The 20706-nt window shown below is 36.5% G+C and overlaps 1 long non-coding RNA gene across 1 annotated transcript in view; it reads left to right on the top strand.

Annotated features, from left to right (window-relative positions):
* The window catches only part of LOC128655438 (uncharacterized), a 158199-nt gene extending 137720 nt beyond the window's left edge, over nucleotides 1–20479 (top strand). Inside the window, exon 3 of the long non-coding RNA XR_008401795.1 lies at nucleotides 20357–20479. This is a non-coding gene — a long non-coding RNA (uncharacterized LOC128655438). The remainder of the gene's footprint in view (nucleotides 1–20356) is intronic.
* The last annotated feature ends 227 nt before the right edge of the window (nucleotides 20480–20706 follow it).

Raw genomic sequence — 20706 nt, 5'->3', positions numbered from 1 at the left:
CTGAATCACTTTAAGGCAGACTAAGGGTTATCCAGAGAAAGGTCAGGCAAGGCAAAGGTCAGTATCACTTTAAATCAAATTGGGTGGATTAGTGCGCGCTAAAGGAAGGTATTGCTAAACACTACTCTAAAGATACAATCTCTGTATGTATCAAATACAAGTTAATAACCAAATAGCGAAGCCAAAGCTTCAGATAGAGAAAGTGCGCTAACAAGCTGAAAGTATACACACCATATAAGGAATTGAAGTAAAAATTTAATTAACATATAGAATAAGATACACAAATATATACACTAAAAATAGGGACGTCTCCCTGTAATGTAAATACAACTGGGAAAAAATCCTAATGAAGAAACAGGTTAAAACCTATAAATGATGGATAATGCAGATACTAATTGATAATCTATGACATAAAAAAGATATAGCATAAAAATGATAATTAAAAGATATGGCATAACAGTGATATCATAAAATAAAATAAAACTTAAAAGACAAGCACCAAGTTCATATGCATCAACACAGTGCAGGTGGCCGTATGCAAATGAATATCGGTATTGGAACAGTGGAAAGAAAATAACGGCTTGTACCACAAATAGATACAGTTTACTGTACCGTAAGTCAAGAGAGTGTTCAGAGGGTGTTACCGAGGAGAAGAAATCCTTCGGTCAAGGCTTGGACCGTGGCTGCAGTAACTGCCGTTCCTGGAGATAGAAGTGTGCAAACCTCTGCACATGTGAGTCGGCGTCTGACGTCACAGGCTTCTCATCGGCTCCTCTCAGGGTGTTACTCGCTGCTCCAGCAGCGTAAAGGAAAAGCAGCTGATTGCTGTGTCCTGGTGGGAACTTTCTGTGAAGGCAGACTTGGCTGCTGTAGGTATGTTTAATGATCCAATACAATAGTGGGGCACAAGTTATCCCTCACCTTGGGATATTCAAAGTTGCTGGTAACCCGGGTTTAAAGTTGCAGTACAGGCTGTACTGAAATATCCCTTGCTGTTTCAAAGTCACAATGTCACAGTGTCACAAATGCAAGCGACGCGTTTCGCCCTCCCTTGGGCTTTATCAAGATGCATGTGACAGGTAACTGGGAGCCTTTTAAATGATCCATTTGGTTTTGATTGGTTGGTGGATTCAGTTGTAAAGGTAACACCCTCCAGGTAATTAAGGTGGTATCTCTTTTGCTTTCACCTTTGAGATTGTTATTCTTGAGTTGTTAAGGTAACACCCTCCAGGTACTTAAGGTGGTATATGCTTCATTCAGTCATTAAAGATTCTTTGTGCATGTCTAATATAAAAGAACATTTCCATAAAAAATACATATATCTGTGTAATACATTATCACTATCAGTGGTATCATAACCATAAAACCGTATTGAATTTGTAGGATTAATCACTTATAGATATAATTCTAAACCAAAAAAATACTTTTACAAAATATAAAATATCTACCATGGGTGCACTAATGTGTTAAAAAAAGAGGGGTATTTATATAGCGAGTTTAGTAAAAAAAAAAAAAAAAAAAAAAAGGAAAAGAATTATATAAAAAAATATATCAGTGCATAATATTTAGGAGTGAGTGAATGAATGAATATATAGCGGTGTATTCAAAATTCCAGAGCTAAAAAAGTGGTTATACGTATCGCTCTTAAAAATAAGTAATGTGCCTATGTAAATGAAAATAAGGTGCTGCTGGGTTAATCTATTCAAATAAAAATGGGGAGGGGTCCAATTCTGAATTTAGTCCCTTTGGGAACAGAGTGTCATATTTATAAATCAATTCAGCCTCTTGTATTAAAAGTGTTTTCTCATTGTTACCACCTCTCCAGTGTCCTTTGACCTTTTTAATCCCCCAAAAATTAAGTGCTTTTGTGTCCCCATAGTGTTTTTCTTTAAAGTGTTTATACAGTGAGGTGTCATTCCTACCCTTTTCTATACATAATAAGTGCTCCCTAATCCTATCCTTTAGGGATCTAGTGGTTTCACCAAAATAAAAAAGATTACACAAACATTTTAGTGCATAGATAATGTTTTTATGGTTGCACCTAATTAAATCTTTAATTTGAAAATTAGTTTCTGAACTGTTTATTTGTAAAGCCTTTAGTTTTGAACTGTGTTTACAGGCCTTACAGGTATAACAGGGAAAAAAAAAAACTGGTATTTCACCCTCTAAGTCTTTTTGAATTGAGTTTTTATTCTTTTTCAGTTCACTGGGAGATAGCTGCATTTTAAAATTCTTCGCTCTTCTAAAAATAAAAGTTGGTTTATCTGCCAAATGTTTCCCAATTATATTATCCTCCTTTAGAAGGGGCCAGTGTTTCCTTATTATCTTTTTGATTATATTGTAATCTGCACTGTAGTCTGTAATGAGAGGAACATTAATTAGATCATTCTCTTCTCTTTTTTTAGTCTTATATTTTAAAAGTTCATTTCTGTTGGTCAGACGTGCTTTAGAGATTGCATTTTCAATTTTAGCTTTCTCATATCCCCTATCCTCAAATTTTTTTGCTATTAGAGTGACTTGGTTCTCAAAGTCTTCTATTCTTGAGCAATTTCTTTTAATGCGTAGTGTTTGTCCATAAGGGATATTATCTTTCCAGGTTTTCAGATGGCAGCTCTCTGCATGAATCAAATTATTACAATCGACTGGTTTGAAGTGGGTTTTAGTTTCTAATTTATCTTGGATTGCCATGATTTCCAAATCGAGGAAATTGACCTTAGTATGACTATAGTGACTTATAAATTTGAGGCCATAGTTATTGGAATTCATCCGCTCAAACAGTTTAATAAGTTCATTCTCAGGACCTTTCCATATTAAAAACAAGTCATCTATGTAGCGCTTATAGAGCACGAGGCTCGCACCGAGAGGGTCATTTCTGAAGAATTCTTCTTCCCAAAAGCCCATAAATAAATTGGCATAACTCGGTGCGAACCTCGTGCCCATGGCTGTACCCTCTATCTGTCTGTAGAACTTACTGTTAAAAGAAAAAAAATTATGCTCTAATATATATTGAATGCTTTTTAATATGAAGTCACTTTGTTTGGCTTCCATGTTGGTGTCTCTATCTAAAAAAAATTTTACAGCTGCAATTCCCTGTTGGTGATCGATCACAGTGTACAGTGATGATACATCGCATGTTACGATTATCATTCCATCCTCCCATTTTATGGAATTTAAAATATTTAATAATTGTGTTGAGTCTTTCAAATGTGAATTTAACTTAATTACATAAGGTTGCAGAAATCGATCTATATATTGAGATAGGTTGGCAGAGATTGAATTGATCCCAGAGATAATGGGCCTCCCTGGTGGATTTATGAGACATTTGTGCACTTTTGGAAGGAAATAGAAAATAGGGATTTTAGAATGTTTAGGTGTTAAATAATTAAATTCACGTTCATTAAGAAGTCCTTCAGCTTTTCCTTCGATAAGAATTTTATTTAGTATTTTGTTATATTTATCTGTATCCATTATTACAACCCCCCCACCCTTATCCGCCGGCTTTATGGTCACCTCTAGATCTTTCTGCATTTTTGTTAATATCTCTCTTTCTTTCATATTGATATTTTGTTTTCTGATATGAGGTAGCTCATATTTCTTGATGTCGTTTAAAACTATTTTCTCAAAGGTATCAAGATAGTTACCCTTTGAGGAAGCTGGATAAAACAGCGATTTGGGTTTTAAATCTGTATGTTGGAATTTATCAACTACTTTGTTATGAATGACACTCTGTTTCTCTAATGGGCTTTTCATAAAAAAAACGCTTCAAGGTTAGGTTTCTCACAAACTTCTTGATATGTATGTGAGTATTGAACTTACTCATCCTAGTAGTGGGTGCATAAGAGAGGCCTAAATTAAGTAATTTCTCCTGTTCTTTTGTCAGATTTACTTTACTTAAATTGAAGATCCCACTTTTCTTATTACTGTTATCTACCTCAATCTTTTTGGGTCGTTTAGACCTTCCTCCCCCTCTTCTTCCTCTAAATTTCTTTTTCTTCTTTGCATCTGTTCTGCTTCTTTTTTTGTAGGTTTTTTGAGGAGCCCTCTCTTAGAGGGCTGTGGCCTAAAAAAGGCGATTTGACATCTGATCTAATTTTATCTGAGTTTGTCAAATCTTCTCTTAGAGGGAGAAATCTATTTTGTATAGGTGTTATAAATTCCCTATTGTTTTGTCTCATGTCTCTCGGTTTGTAGACATTTCTGTGTCTGGGATATTCCCAATCATTCTGATCGTGGTTATGGTTACTTCTCTGATAATCATAATCACGATTAGAATTACTGTGATGATAGCCATAATTGTTACTCCGATATCCGTTATTACGGTTCTGATATTCAAAACGGTTCTGATATTCAAAACGGTTGTGATATCCTTGATTCTGTTGTCGGTAGTGTTCAGAATTCCAATAACTTGGTTTTCTGTAGTTGTTATAATTACGTCTATGATAATAATTATTCTCCTGATTGTGATTGTAATTAGAGTGACTAGTATTATAGCTAACATGTTGAGAGTGATATTGTTGGTTATAATTTCTGGAAGGATTTTCTTTCTTATTGTTTCTATTTTGAGGTTTTGTGGATTCTGGCTGGTCTATCTCTCTATGTGTTTCTGTATTTTTAGCATTGTTATCCTTAATATCCCTTTCCATTTTTCCCCATTTTGATCTTAGTAGATCTTTATTCAAATTATCTAATTTGTTAATTATTACTTTTTGTTTTTCTTTGAATTCAGTTTCTTCCTTCAAACCCTTTAATTTTTCTTTTAGGTCAGAGATGTTGGTCTCTATAGTTAGTAATGTTTCTTTACGGGATTTTTTTAACATTTCTATAAGCCCCCTAGAGGCTGTATTAAGTGTGTCGGTCCATTCTGCCTGTAGTTCTTCACTTAATGTAAAGGTGCAGTTTTTACTGAACTGTAAACCTCTAGGGATAATGCCCTTGCTTGTGTACCTATTTAGGAATACTAGCTCCATTTTTTGTTTCAGCTCTTTTATCATAAATGATTCTAGTTCGTTCATCAAATCAGATAGATTGGGAATAGAAAGATTATTATGTGTAGTGGACTTCCTGTCATTGCTTAGTTCCAAGTAAATTTTATCCCTAAAATCAAATAAGTCCTCCATAATGCTGTACAGAAATATACAATAATATTTATAATTCAGAAAAAGGGGATATGGTGTCCAAAGCAGCACACTTAAAGTCAGAGATAAAGTGAAAACAAATCAAATTGGGTGGATTAGTGCGCGCTAAAGGAAGGTATTGCTAAACACTACTCTAAAGATACAATCTCTGTATGTATCAAATACAAGTTAATAACCAAATAGCGAAGCCAAAGCTTCAAGATAGAGAAAGTGCGCTAACAAGCTGAAAGTATACACACCATATAAGGAATTGAAGTAAAAATTTAATAAACATATAGAATAAGATACACAAATATATACACTAAAAATAGGGACGTCTCCCTGTAATGTAAATACAACTGGGAAAAAATCCTAATGAAGAAACAGGTTAAAACCTATAAATGATGGATAATGCAGATACTAATTGATAATCTATGACATAAAAAAGATATAGCATAAAAATGATAATTAAAAGATATGGCATAACAGTGATATCATAAAATAAAATAAAACTTAAAAGACAAGCACCAAGTTCATATGCATCAACACAGTGCAGGTGGCCGTATGCAAATGAATATCGGTATTGGAACAGTGGAAAGAAAATAACAGCTTGTACCACAAATAGATACAGTTTACTGTACCGTAAGACAAGAGAGTGTTCAGAGGGTGTTACCGAGGAGAAGAAATACTTCGGTCAAGGCTTGGACCGTGGCTGCAGTAACTGCCGTTCCTGGAGATAGAAGTGTGCACCTTTACATTAAGTGAAGAACTACAGGCAGAATGGACCGACACACTTAATACAGCCTCTAGGGGGCTTATAGAAATTTTAAAAAAATCCTGTAAAGAAACATTACTAACTATAGAGACCAACATCTCTGACCTAAAAGAAAAATTAAAGGGTTTGAAGGAAGAAACTGAATTCAAAGAAAAACAAAAAGTAATAATTAATAAATTAGATAATTTGAATAAAGATCTACTAAGATCAAAATGGGGAAAAATGGAAAGGGATATTAAGGATAACAATGCTAAAAATACAGAAACACATAGAGAGATAGACCAGCCAGAATCCACAAAACCTCAAAATAGAAACAATAAGAAAGAAAATCCTTCCAGAAATTATAACCAACAATATCACTCTCAACATGTTAGCTATAATACTAGTCACTCTAATTACAATCACAATCAGGAGAATAATTATTATCATAGACGTAATTATAACAACTACAGGAAACCAAGTTATTGGAATTCTGAACACTACCGACAACAGAATCAAGGATATCACAACCGTTTTGAATATCAGAACCGTTTTGAATATCAGAACCGTAATAACGGATATCGGAGTAACAATTATGGCTATCATCACAGTAATTCTAATCGTGATTATGATTATCAGAGAAGTAACCATAACCACGATCAGAATGATTGGGAATATCCCAGACACAGAAATGTCTACAAACCGAGAGACATGAGACAAAACAATAGGGAATTTATAACACCTATACAAAATAGATTTCTCCCTCTAAGAGAAGATTTGACAAACTCAGATAAAATTAGATCAGATGTCAAATCGCCTTTTTTAGGCCACAGCCCTCTAAGAGAGGGCTCCTCAAAAAACCTACAAAAAAAAGAAGCAGAACAGATGCAAAGAAGAAAAAGAAATTTAGAGGAAGAAGAGGGGGAGGAAGGTCTAAACGACCCAAAAAGATTGAGGTAGATAACAGTAATAAGAAAAGTGGGATCTTCAATTTAAGTAAAGTAAATCTGACAAAAGAACAGGAGAAATTACTTAATTTAGGCCTCTCTTATGCACCCACTACTAGGATGAGTAAGTTCAATACTCACATACATATCAAGAAGTTTGTGAGAAACCTAACCTTGAAGCGTTTTTTTATGAAAAGCCCATTAGAGAAACAGAGTGTCATTCATAACAAAGTAGTTGATAAATTCCAACATACAGATTTAAAACCCAAATCGCGGTTTTATCCAGCTTCCTCAAAGGGTAACTATCTTGATACCTTTGAGAAAATAGTTTTAAACGACATCAAGAAATATGAGTTCAAGTTTTATTTTATTTTATGATATCACTGTTATGCCATATCTTTTAATTATCATTTTTATCATTTTTATGCTATATCTTTTTTATGTCATAGATTATCAATTAGTATCTGCATTATCCATCATTTATAGGTTTTAACCTGTTTCTTCATTAGGATTTTTTCCCAGTTGTATTTACATTACAGGGAGACGTCCCTATTTTTAGTGTATATATTTGTGTATCTTATTCTATATGTTTATTAAATTTTTACTTCAATTCCTTATATGGTGTGTATACTTTCAGTATCACTTTAAGGCATTCAAAGGGTTATCCAGAGATTGGTCAGGCAAGGCAGAGGTCTGTATCACTTTAAGGCAGACAAAGGGTTATCCAGAGAGTGGTCAGGCAAGGCAGAGGTTAGTATCACTTTAAGGCAGACAATGGATGATCCAGAGAGTAGTCAGGCAAGGCAGAGGTTAGTATCACTTTAAGGCAGACTAAGGGTTATCCAGAGAAAGGTCAGGCAAGGCAGAGGTCAGTATCACTTTAAGGCAGTCAAAGGGTTATCCAGAGAGTGGTCAGGCAAGGCAGAGGTCATTATCACTTTAAGACAGACAAAGTATTCTCAAAATACAATGATAAAGCACATACCCAGGATACAAACGATCAAACAAACGGGCCCTGAAGATCTGTCTCGCCGACATTTAAAAGACCCGCCTGACATCATCAGAGCGGGTCGGCACAAAGATTGCGATAATTTTATTTAAAATATTGTTGTGATTTTTAAAAAAATTTTTCTTTTTGCACGACTTTCTAGTTTTACCTAGGTACATTTCTATAACTTTGTACTGTTAAAAATGCACTTATATAAAACTCAAACGTCACGGCTACTATCTTCTTTGTAATATTAATATCATAAACAACAAATCTTCCTAAAAAATGAAGAAAAGCAAGCAAAAGGAAAAAGGGGGATTTTTTTTTTTTTTTAAATCAAGACAATACTTAAAATGCATATTAGCACATTATTATACAATAAAATACAACAAATAAATACATGTATCCCCACAGCTCCTATAGGTTTAATAGTAAGTGTTTTTTGTTCTTTATAAACATGGAGAGATTGCAGACATAATGAATATATAGGCTTGGGCGTTCCATGGGAGTAACCTGTATTTTAATGGGGAAACATCATCAGGAGTTTCTAATTTTCAAAGCACTGTCCTCCGTGTTTGATGCACCTTTTCCTGCAATATCAGTCTCGCCAGCTTTTCAGTGGTGAGAATTTCCATTGGGAGAAATCTAGTTAAAAGGACAAGAAACCCCAAAATTTTATTTCATGCTTTAGATAAAATATACAATTTTAAACAACTCTCCAATTTACTTCCATTATCAAATTTGCTTTGTTCTCTTGTTATCCTTTGGAAGGAAGAGCATCGTGTATGATACGTGTGTATTCTTTTTTTAATTTGATAATAGAAGTTAATTTAAAAGAATCGTAAAGGGACAGTCTAGTCAAAAATAAACTTTCATGATTTAGATAGGGCATGCCATTTAAAAAACTTTCAAATTTACTTTTATCATCAATTTTGCTTTGTTCTCTTAGTATTCTTAGTTGAAAGCTATACCTAGGAGACTAATATGCAAATGTCATATCCCTTGAAGGCCACCTCTTATATGAATGCATTTTGATTTTTTCCACAACTAGAGGGCGTTAGTTCAATTGTGCTCATGCAAGTGGAGTTACCTAGGAGTCAGCACTGATTGGCTAAAATGCAAGTCTCTCAGAAGAGCTGAAATAAGGGGCAGTCTGCAGAGACTTAGATACAAGGTAATCACAGAGGTAAAAAGTATATTACTATAACTGTGTTGGTTATGCAAAACTGGGGAATGGATAATAAAGGGATTATCTATCTTTTTAAATAACAAACATTCTGGTGTAGACTGTGCCTTTAAAATTACATGCTCTATCAGAATCATTCAAGTGTAATATTGACTTTCCTATCCCTTTAATTTACAGTTAAACTTATTTTACATATGCATTATTTGAAGTGTTACTACACAGAAACTAGTATTTGTTTCAGCAAACGCACAGTCTATGTTCTGTAAACATACATTAAAGACAGCAGCCCCCCGCCGAGATCATAGATGAGAGGCAATGTTATCAGATCTTTGCTGAAACTGAAATCCCTATTTCCTATGGGAGACACATTGCCAGTTGCCACTCATCAGAACAGAGAGGGTCAGCCCGCTTTCTTTTAAAATATTGCCGGATATAGGTTATTTGTAGTGCCAATGGGAGCGGAGGAACTGGTATAAAGAAAGGTTAGTGTAGGTTGTATGTATCCCTGAACAGTAGAGTCTTTAGGGAGCGCTTGAAGCTTTCAAAACTAGGGGAGAGTCTTGTGGAGCAAGGCAGAGAGTTCCACAAGATGGGAGTCAGTCTGGAGAAGTCCTGTAAATGGGAATGTGAGGAGGTAACAACAGAGGAGGAGAGTAGGAGGTCATGAGCAGAGTGAAGGGGATGGGAGGGAGAGTATCTGGAGACAAGGTCTGAGATATAGGGGGGAGCAGTGCAGTTGAGGGCTTTGTATGTCAGAGTGAGAAATGTGTGTTGAATCCTGGAGGCAAGAGGAAGCCAGTGAAGGGATTGGCAGAGAGGTGCAGTAGATGAAGAGCGACGTGTAAGGAAGATGAGCCTGGCAGGGGCATTCATTATGGATTGTAAAGAAGCTAGGTGGCAGCTAGTGAGGCCAGAGAGGACAGAATTGCAATAGTCGAGGCAGGAAAGGATGAGAGAGTGGATTAAAATCTTAGTTGTGTCTTGTGTAAGGAAATGTCTAATTTTAGAGATGTTTTTAAGGTGGATGTGGCAGGATTTAGCCAAGGATTAAATGTTCGGAGTGAAAGAAAGATCTGAGTCAAATGTGACCCCAAGACATCAGGCATGCGGGATAGGGATAATGATGGAGTTGTCGACAGTTATAGAGAGATTGGGGGTGGAGATTTTGGAAGAAGGAGGGGAAATAAGGAGCTCAGTTTTGAAGAGATTTAGCTTGAGGTAGTGAGAGGACATCCAGGAAGAGATGTGAGAAAGAAAGTTAGTGACACGGGTTAGCAAGGACGGAAATAGGTCTGGTGCAGAGAAGTAGATTTGGGTGTCGTCGGCATACAAATGATATTGGAACCCGTGGGACTTTATTAGGGAACCTAATGATGACTTGTAGATTGAGAAAAGAAGGGGACCGAGGACAGAGCTTTGCAGTACCCCAACAGAAAGATGTGGCGAGGCAGAGGAAGCCCCAGAGAAGGCTACACTAAAGGTATGTTTAGACAGGTAGGAAGAGAACCATGAGAGGGCTGTGTCACAAATGCCGAAAGATTGGAGAGTTTGGAGCAAAAGAGGGTGGTCAACAGTATCAAAGGCTGCGGACAGATCAAGGAGGATAAGCAGAGAGAAGTGACCTTTTGATTTTGCTGTAAGTAGGTCGTTGATAACCTTAACGATTGCTGTCTCTGTGGAGTGATGGGGACGAAATCCAGATTGCAGTGGGTCAAGGAGGGAGTTTAATGTAAGGAAATGTGATAGGCGTGCATATACTAGCTTTTCGAATAGCTTTAATGGGAGTAGGGAAATAGGGCGGTAGTAGGATGGGGAGGTTGAATCAAGAGAAGGTTTTTTGAGGATAGGTGTGACCAGTGCATGCTTCACAGATGAGGGAAATATACCGGTGCTGAGGGAGAGGTTGAAAATGTGTGTGAGTATAGGGGTAAGGGTAGAAGAGAGGGAGGGGAGTAGCTGTGAGGGGATAGGGTCAATTGGACAGGTATTGAGGTGAGAGCACAGTTTAAGTAAAGAAAATTCTTCCTCAGTAACAGAGGAGAAAGAGCTAAATGTATGGCTATGTGGGTTGTTGTTGATTGCAAGCATTTAAGGGGGTGAGAGAATAGAAGTATGTTAAGAGATGATTTAGTTTCTGATAAAGTCGATTTTATTATTGAAGTGGCTGGCAAAATCTTGAGCTGCCAGAGAAGTTGTATTAAGAGGTGGGGTGGGCTAAGAAGAGTATTGAAAGTGGAGAACAGATGTTTTGGGTTTGAAGAAATAGTAGAGATAAGAGTAGAGAAGTAATGTTGCTTATAAAGATTAAGGGCAGAATAGTAGGAGTTCAAGATTAACTTGTAATGAAGAAAGTAACTTGAACTCTTTCTCCAGTGCCACTCAGCAGTACAGGAACATCTGCGTAGGTACCGTGGAGTATGCCAGGGCTGAGGATGAGTGTGTGATTTCCGAGCTATGGTAAGAAGGGTCAGATTGTTAAGGACCGATTTAAGGGTGGAATTATAGTGGTAAATAGATTGGTCAGGGCAGGAAAAGGAGGAGATGGATGAAAGAAGAGGTTTGAGGGAATTAGCAAGCTGTTTCTGATCTAATGACATAATGCTTCTGTGAAGTTTGGTGTGAGGATTATAATGAGGGAGAGTTGTAGGGAGGGATATGATGTTGCAAGTGAGGAGATGGTGGTCAGAAAGTGGAAAAGGGGAGTTTGTGAAGTTTGAAATAGTGCATCGACAGCTAAAGATCAGGTCAAGGGAGTGACAATCTTTCAGAGTGGGAGAGTCAGTCCATTGTGACAAACCGAAAGAGGAAGAGAGTTGCAGAAATTGTTTTGCAGAGAAGGCAGTGGGATTGTCAAGATGGATATTGAAGTCGCCAAGAATGAGGGTAGGGGTGTCTGAGGAAAGGAAATAAGGTAGTCATGTCAAGTGATCTAAAAATTGAGTTGAGGAGCCAGGGGGTCGGTATATATCTGCAACACGTATAGAGAGGGGAAAGAATAAACTAATCATGTGTGCTTCAAATAAAGAAAATGTGAGGGAAGAGAAGGGTTGTATTTGTTGGAAGGTGCAACGAGAGGAAAGTAAAATACCAACACCACCTCCTTGTCTATTGCCAGACCTAGGAGTGTGGCTAAAATGGAGACCCCCATGTGAGAGAGCAGCAGTTGATGCTGTGTCTGAAGCAGAGAGCCTTTAAAGGACCAGTAAATACAGTAGATTTGCATAATCAACAAATGCATGATAAGTAGACAATGCAATAGCACTTAGTCTGAACTTCAAATGAGTAGTAGATTTTTTTTAAATAAATTGCAAAGTTATGTCTATTTCCACTCCCCCTGTATCATGTGACAGCCATCAGCCAATCACAAATGCATATACGTATATACTGTGAATTCTTGCACATGCTCAGTAGGAGCTGGTGACTCAAAAAGTGTAAATATAGAAAGACTGTGCGCATTTTGTTAATGGAAGTAAATTGGAAAGTTGTTTTAAATTGCATGCTCTATCTGAATCATGAAGTTAAATTTTGACTTGTGTGTCCCTTTAAGAGCCAGAAGGTTAAGAGAGTGGGAGATAAAGAGATCATGGATAGAAGTGAGCTTGTTGCAAACCGAGCGAGAGTTCCAGAGTGCACAAGTGAAAGGGGTAATGGCTTTAGATGCAAGAGGAATGTGAGTAATGTTGCCAGAGTTTTGTTTTCTGAGTCTATGGGAGGGTACACATGAATGTGCATGGCTTGGCAGTTGTTGGGGACCAGGATTAGGGGAGATGTCACCAGCAGCTAGTATAAGCAAGGGAGAGTGACATGAGATGAGGTGCAGATTTGCAGTAATGAGATTGCTTTTGAGACAAGGTGCAGGGAGGAGAGCGTGTGTTTAGGAATAGGTAAAGTTAATGAGTACAAAAGTAAAGTGAGTTTAAGAGAGATGGGCTAATGAACAGTGCAGGTGGTTAGGGGGAAGGAGTAACTGAATAAAGTAGTTTGTTATAGAGACAAGAGGTAGCAAAAAGGAATATGAAGATATTGAGCATTTTTACAAAAGTGGGAACCAATTAAACACATAAAACACAATATTACAGCAGCACTTGTAAACAATGAGATACTTAAAACACAAAATTACAAGAGTACTTGCCGTGTGTCTTGCCCCTTGTCCAATCCTTGTTCAATTCTTGTATAATTCTTATATTAGTGCCTCACTTATAAAATGTTCATTTCACAAATGTGATTATATGCTATTGTGACAAAGCACCCCCTGTGCAATGCACATCCCAAATTAGTGGTAAATATATACGTACAATTAATATTTGACTTTCATTTGGTACTTTTTTAAATAAATATAGTAATAAATGTAGTGACCATAATGTAACATAAACAAATTAAACAGCAAAATAAATAACTTATTTTTTAATGTATAATAATAATATAATATAATGTGTGTATTTAGCTTGAAATATAGGTATATACATATAATATATATAGACATAGCTAGGATAGTAATGTACTGAATAAATGTGTACAGCTGACCTGCCTTAAAGAGAATGTGACACTTTAAAAACATTTTCTTTAATGTAAAACAACTGTGTCCATAAATCTGTGAAAAAGATAGCAAAATGCATGCAATAGTCTCTGCCATAAAGCAGCCCAGCGCTGGGAGTATGTGCAATGCTTTATTGTGATTTAGGGCTGATTGGTCATGCCAACAAGCAGACTGCAGAACACCAGGCTGCTGTATGCATTTTCTCAAGAAATTGGATCTACCACAGAGAATGGCGAAGTAGGAAAAGATTTATTAACACATTTGGTTTACTTTGAATCATTGTGTTTTTATGGTGTCAAATTCCCTTTAATAACTATTTTGCAATGTTTTTACAGTTCAAAGGGAGTGGCCACACTTAGAGAAAGGAATTCAAATGGCAGAGACGTGAATATAATCCTATTTATACAAGAGAAAATCCTACTAAAGGGCTATGAATTTAAGTTGGATAAGCAGATGTGGCCAGGCAGACAGGTTACATCTAAGGACATTAAAATAGTTTAGAAGTATGATTACAAGGCCATTAATACAACTATTTAAACAGTCTCCATTAACAGGTGTGGTGTGAAGTCAAAAAAGCAGATTCTGATGAGAATTGAGATACTACAGACTACAGGTACTTTTAATATTAAATCAGTATTAGATACATTTACATAGAATAAATGGACAAAATAATAAGCTTTTATAGGAAACAGAAAGGAGTTTAGTTCAAGCTTCCTATTTACTTTTATTATCAAACTCTTAGTTGAAACTTAGAATCAATAAATGATACGAAGAAAAAAATGTAAATTGGACAAAACTGGATTTTAATTGCTCGCTGTATCTCAACCATAAAACTTTAATTTGGACTTTTTGTCCTTTTAACAATATTTACAACAACCATATCAGCATAAATTAACCATTTTATTTTTAATCTGAATTAGCAGGCCATTTTTAAAAATTTAAAATCCATCTGTGTAAAGAGTTAATATTGTTATAACTAATAAAATATAGGACTCAACATAATAAAACATGACCTATTTATTGTGTTATATCTTCAAAGTCTTTAATGCAAAAAAGGTCTTTAAAGCTTAAATGCTTTGAAAAATAAAAACAAGAAATAAAAATAAAGTATATACAAACAATGGTTTAGTAGCTTGTTCTTTGGTAAAATCACCACCTGGGGACAAAGTTTTTTAGCCCAATAATGGGCCAAGCAAGCAATATTAGCGCTCCACTTTGTAATACAAGCGCATGATAATGTGCACTGGTATTACAAGTAAATCGCAATGCAAATGTGAGCTTGCGTTCATATTGATAGGAAGCATTGCGCTCACGAGAGCGTGCTTCCATAGGCTCCTATGGGTGCCTCATTCTGATGTCATCACTGACGGGAGCGCAATTATTTAGCTTTTGCGGGAGCGCAATAATTTAGCAATCTACTTGTAATCTAGCCCCATGCCTTTCACAAAAGAGAACTGTCTAGAAGTATATCAGTCTGATCCTACTTAAAAAGGACAGTAATGCCCAGAAATACCAAGCCATTCTTCTTGGAACATGGTTACCCCAGCTCAGCCATATTCCTCGGGGCACATTATGCAGAAAGTCTACATTTGGTTTCTCCCATCACCCTTAGGGAGAATTTCCCCAAGGACATAATACAAAAGAGAGAGAGCAGCCTCGTTTGACCCAATTATCCCTTTCACAGAAAATAACTTTCCTGAAGAATATCAGTCTGATCCCGCCTAAAAAGCACAATCACTTTGTTCCTGAAACTTCAGTTTAAATAAAGTTTTATTTACTTTTTACAGGACTGAAGTGTGCTGTTCCATCCTGATATTAATGGATAAGGTTTGATGATAATATATACATACCTGTATATATACATCTTTTCAGAGCGTTTACTCAGTATGCCAATACGAAAAAAAAGTTTTATTTTTATTTCTGACTAACAAAGGTCAATACCTTTCTGTTGAGCAGCAATGTTTTTGTAGAACCATTATATCTGTGCCAATGTACATAAAGTGGTTGGCAATTAATCAAAATTTTATGGGCATCTGGTTAAAAAAAACAAAAAAAAACTCTTAACATTACCCATGAGAACCAGAAGACTTATTACCTCTAAACGTTAATTTCAGATGTATAAACAATACTTTACTAAGGCAGCGTCTCCTTGGTATATAAATATGTAAGACAGTATAGCCACCACTGGCTAGAATACATGCAATAAAACGTAATATATTGCATGGTCAGATATCGTCTCTCTCCCTGTCTCTCTGTCTTGTTCAAGCAAGGCCTGAGAAACTGCACATAAATCAGATCTCTAACATACAGGGCATAAATCATAAATACATTGTAAAACATTTTTTTTTATCTCAGATCATAGCTTCTCAAATGAAACATTAATACAATCTGGCTTTAAAAAAATATAACTACAAGTGCATTAAAGGGACATTAAACATTAAATAAATGCTAGATAGAATGATGCATTGAAAGAAAAATTAATTCTGAGAATAACGTATAATAACATAAATAATGAAAGTATCTTGCAGACTTTATATATATATATGATTTATCATTTTATATTACCATATCAAAGTGTTTAATGTTCCTTTAAGTAAATTTGCTGTACCATTTTTATTTTACATGCAAATATCGTCATTGTGGCATTCTTTGAGGCTTTTTATCTATGCATTTAATTAGCAAAACTTTAACAACTCTACCTCATAAAATTGATCTACAAAAACTTCTACCAAATTAGCTGTAGCTCTATCTGCATTTTTGTTCAATCTCTGCTGTGCAAAATATGTCAATTTTCAAAGCATAGTAAATTTATTTGCTTAAGATCATCAGGATTTGCAGTAATTACCAATCTAAGATCAATTTCAGATAAATTCATTCATGCATTCAAGAGTAATAGGCAAATGAAAAACACAATTTAATATAGAATGCTTAAGCATTTTGTGCTGGCAAAAAACTTACTGAAACATTGTGAAAGATATTAGAATCACGTAAACTCATTCAAATTCAAATTCATTTAAATTGGAAACACCGCAGATGAAGCTCTCAAAAAAAATCAAGACACTTTACAGGGGTCATAGAGTATGATTATCTCACACCTGCTGTTATTGAAGGAGAAAAAAACATACCACACCCCTGGAATAACCTAAAATGCCCAAGGTCAGTCCCTCATTGGTGTCTGCCAGGTCTCCATGACAACACTCATTCTATCCAATATTTACATTAAAGGGATACTAAACCCAATTGTTTTCTTTCACAATTCATATAGAGCATGCAATTTTGAACAGCTTTTTAATTTACTCCCATTATAATTTTTTCTTTGTTCTCTTGGTATCTTTATTTGAAAAGCGGGAATAAAAGCCTATTTTTGGTTGAGCTGGGTAGCGCTTGCTGATTGGTGACTTAATGTAGCCACCAATCAGCAAGCACTACCCAGGTGCTGAACCAACAATTAACCTCTCCTAAGCTTTCCTTCCTGCTTTTTCAAATAAAGAAAAGAGAACAATTGATACATAAGTAAAGGAAATAAGTAAATTAGAAAGTTGCTTAAAATTGCATACTCTATCCGTTTGGTATCCTTCTAATCTTGTTTCAAGCGTGTTTCATAATTTCTTGTGGTTGTAATTATTGTAATGACTTAGGGCTCATTTCCATTGAGCCCTAATTCAGTTTGCGTGCACTCTCAAACCGATAAACAAGATGTTGGAAGCAATATTGTTTATCAACTGCTTCTAACGGCCCGTTATAACCCAATTTTGGCAACCGGACTCCGGCTGCCGAAAACATTATCGTGTCTCTTACAAAGTATAGGAAGCCGCTAATCTTTGAATTATACCCGGTTTCCAAAGCACGCGCAAACCTTAAATACACTGTCGGAGGCTGCCGATACACTAAAAAATATTCCACCCAGCTCAACTAGGTGTAAAACAGGAAAAAGGTGCTCTTTGAGACCTTTTTCCCATTAAAATCTAACCTGACACGTCAAAACCCCTCTATCTGCCATCCCCCCCACATCACAATTTATAATAAATGTATTAACCTCTAAACCGCCATGCCTCCCAACGCAAACTATCTATTAAATATATTAACCCCTAATATGCCATGCCCCCACAACGCAAACTATCTATTTAAACTATTAACCCCTAATCCGCCATTAATTCACATTGCAATTAATCTAATAAATCTATTTACCCCTAAACCACCAAACCCCACAACCCAAATAACTAATCACTAAGCCCCCTAACCTAACACCCCTTAAATTAACCTCAGGGGGGGAGGGGATGGGCGTTCATTCGAAGAGCCAGGTTTGAGGTCCTGAACTTTGTAAGGGAGGTGGATTGTCTGAGGTGCAGCGGGAGGGTGTTCCATGTCTTTGCTATTTTCGGATTGTCTACACTCAATAATTTATGTTCTTTAGTATTGATCAGATTATCACGTTTTGCATTGTCAATTAAAGTGCCGTAGGTGCTTAAATAATCCGAAGTAGGGTTCCCCGAAAGCAGTTTGTAGCATTTGTGGTCTCCTAATTGCCTTAAGGCTTCTATAATGTACATCGCTACCTGCTATATGACTATATTGCCTCCTTTGTCTGAGGCTTTCACCACTACATCTTGCCATTTCTGTATGTCTTTGATGGCCCAAATTTCTTGTTTGCTCAAGTTATTAAGGTCTTGATCTTTCAGTTTTAGAATGTCTTTACATACTACCTTAATATAAATATCCACTTGAGGGTATTGTGATAGTTGGGGCATATATATGGATTTTTTTAGTCAGATTTTTTTGATAGTCGTTGCTGTCTATAGTGGCTGTTTAATTTTCTTCCAAAAGAGTTGGTTTATGGCCCCTAAAAAGTAGCACTCTGTGGAGTGTCGGACGCCTTTGACAAAGCAGATGCGAAACACACATCAGGCGTTCGCACTGCCTTTCTTCTCTCCTCTATTTAGTTAAACTTGTTGGCCTTAATTGGCAAATTTTGTAGAAACTTCTTTCATTTGATATATACACTCATAAGGGGGACTTTATTTGGGAATAATAAGGTAGATCCTGAGGGTTCTCCCTTCTAGCTAATAGTAATATTCCCTCTAAGTTAACCAGAGTTTGCTTGCAATAAAGTAATGAGATCTGATTATACCTACAAGCTCAACCCATTTTATTAGGTTGTGGTTTCAAAACACAAAATTAGCTAATTCATATACACAAATAAGCCTTAAAAAAGAAAATCTCATAAATTTTAGACTCTGCAGCTGGTAAAAAAGTAACTGGAAACACATTAAGGGAAAAACATTTTTACAGTATACTGTCCCTTTAACTTCAACAATCGCAAATTCTCTAGTGTACTCTTCTATATAACAAAATATACATTCTTACCAAATGGAATTTCCACTTGTATTGCATTGCACTTAAAACTGTAGAAGTGTGTGACTAAAATATACTCTTTTACCAATGTAATAACAATCGATATATCCAATACGCATAAATATATAATCCACAATACAAGGCTTTTTTGGCTGATTGACATGCTTTTGGGCGTTGTGTGCAAATGTGTGGTGCAGTGATGATGGGGTCACTTAAGTTCTAGCCAATCCCAGGACAGCAATTGGGAATTACAAAACAGCTATTACCATACCAGAATACTGACCCATATAGAGAGAAGTATCACATACACAATATCACGCGTGAACACTCATATTACGCCTTCATAAACGGTTTATGACATGAGCCTACATTAACACTGACGGTTAAATTCAGTAAATATTAATTACATTAAAGGTACTGCTTAACATTTTTTGTAAAGGTCTGTAGGATATACAGATAGTTTACAAGAGTCATACTACCCAGTGACTACGTAATCTTACTCGCTCCCAACCTATATTTCTAATTTGACAGCACAAGCCATACTATATATTATGCTATTAGACTACTAGAGGATACTAAGTGTATTTTTAAATATTTTTCCTATTTTATGTATTAACTAATTAAAAGTTAAGTTTTACCTATTTCCACAAGTCCAAACTAAAATAATTTGCTGGTTTAACAATAGCTGTTAGTCAGGCTACATTCTATTGCCTAAACCCAGAGTGCTAGAAAGTGTATTCTTGTCAAGAGTAAGTCTCTTCTTCTGTAAGTTTTTACCCTGACGGACTCTTCCAAGATGTTTTTGGTTCGCAAAATTCTACGGGGCTGAGGGAGGTTGGAGGTACGACGAAAGGATATATGTGAGCCCAAAACCGCTGATAGGTTACTCCTTTTACTCCAGGTTCTACCTGATGTCTGCTCCTCAGCTTATGAGGTGCAGCTCTTTTTCACAGCATTTGCTATGGCATTTCACTGGGTCCTTAGAGTGGGAGAGTGGTGGCACAGTCAAAAAATTCAAAAGTTGGAGGGGTATTGGGCGAGCATGTGAGATTTGCTGAAAATGGGGTATTGTTATTTTTTCCTAGATCCAAAGGGGATCAGGAAAGTAGGGGAGCATAGTTGTCGCTCCCTACAAACCAGGGAGCTTTATGTTGCCCTTATGCTTTGCTGAGGGCCTTCTCAGATGTGAGTCCAGTGGGTTGTCACATATTTCTGATTCACCAAGACGGTACCTCTCTAACGAGATTTCAGTTCCATAAGGTCCTAGGATGGGCTGCTGAAAAGGCAGGGTTGAATCCTAATACAATAGCCCCTCATTCATTTAGAGTTGGGGCTGCTACAACAGCGAGGAGGTGGAAATCAAAAAGGTATCAACTATATATGAGACCCCTTTTATCCCACTGCTAAGTTAGTACGGTGTGTTTATGTTGTGATGTTTCCCTGTTTTTGAGTGAATTTAACACTTTTTTCTGTTGCAGGGCCTAGCAGAGGTCCGCTCCGTGTCTGGATAGTAGGCACTCATTTGTGCACTGGGCAGCCATCCAAGCGTCAATGCGACCTGGAGGACAGCAGCTGGGCTTTTCTTCTTCTAAAGTGGTGCTTAGATGGCTAGGGAGGAGAGGCCTTTGCTCGACAGGTTTGCCTGGATTACTGCAGGATGCCATGAGGCATTGGGAGAAACCGCACGTCTTGATCCTCCACTTCAGGGGAAGCGACCTTGGGTCAATTCCCAGACGGGATTTGAGTGTAGTGATCTAGTCTGACCTGCGCATGTTCAAAGCTTGGATGCCTGGTGTGAGAATGGGGTGGTGTAACATTATCCCCAGAT

Source organism: Bombina bombina, chromosome 4 (assembly GCF_027579735.1).
Source record: "Bombina bombina isolate aBomBom1 chromosome 4, aBomBom1.pri, whole genome shotgun sequence".
Classification (NCBI taxonomy): domain Eukaryota; kingdom Metazoa; phylum Chordata; class Amphibia; order Anura; family Bombinatoridae; genus Bombina; species Bombina bombina.
This window is presented reverse-complemented; position numbering and strand designations above follow the sequence as displayed.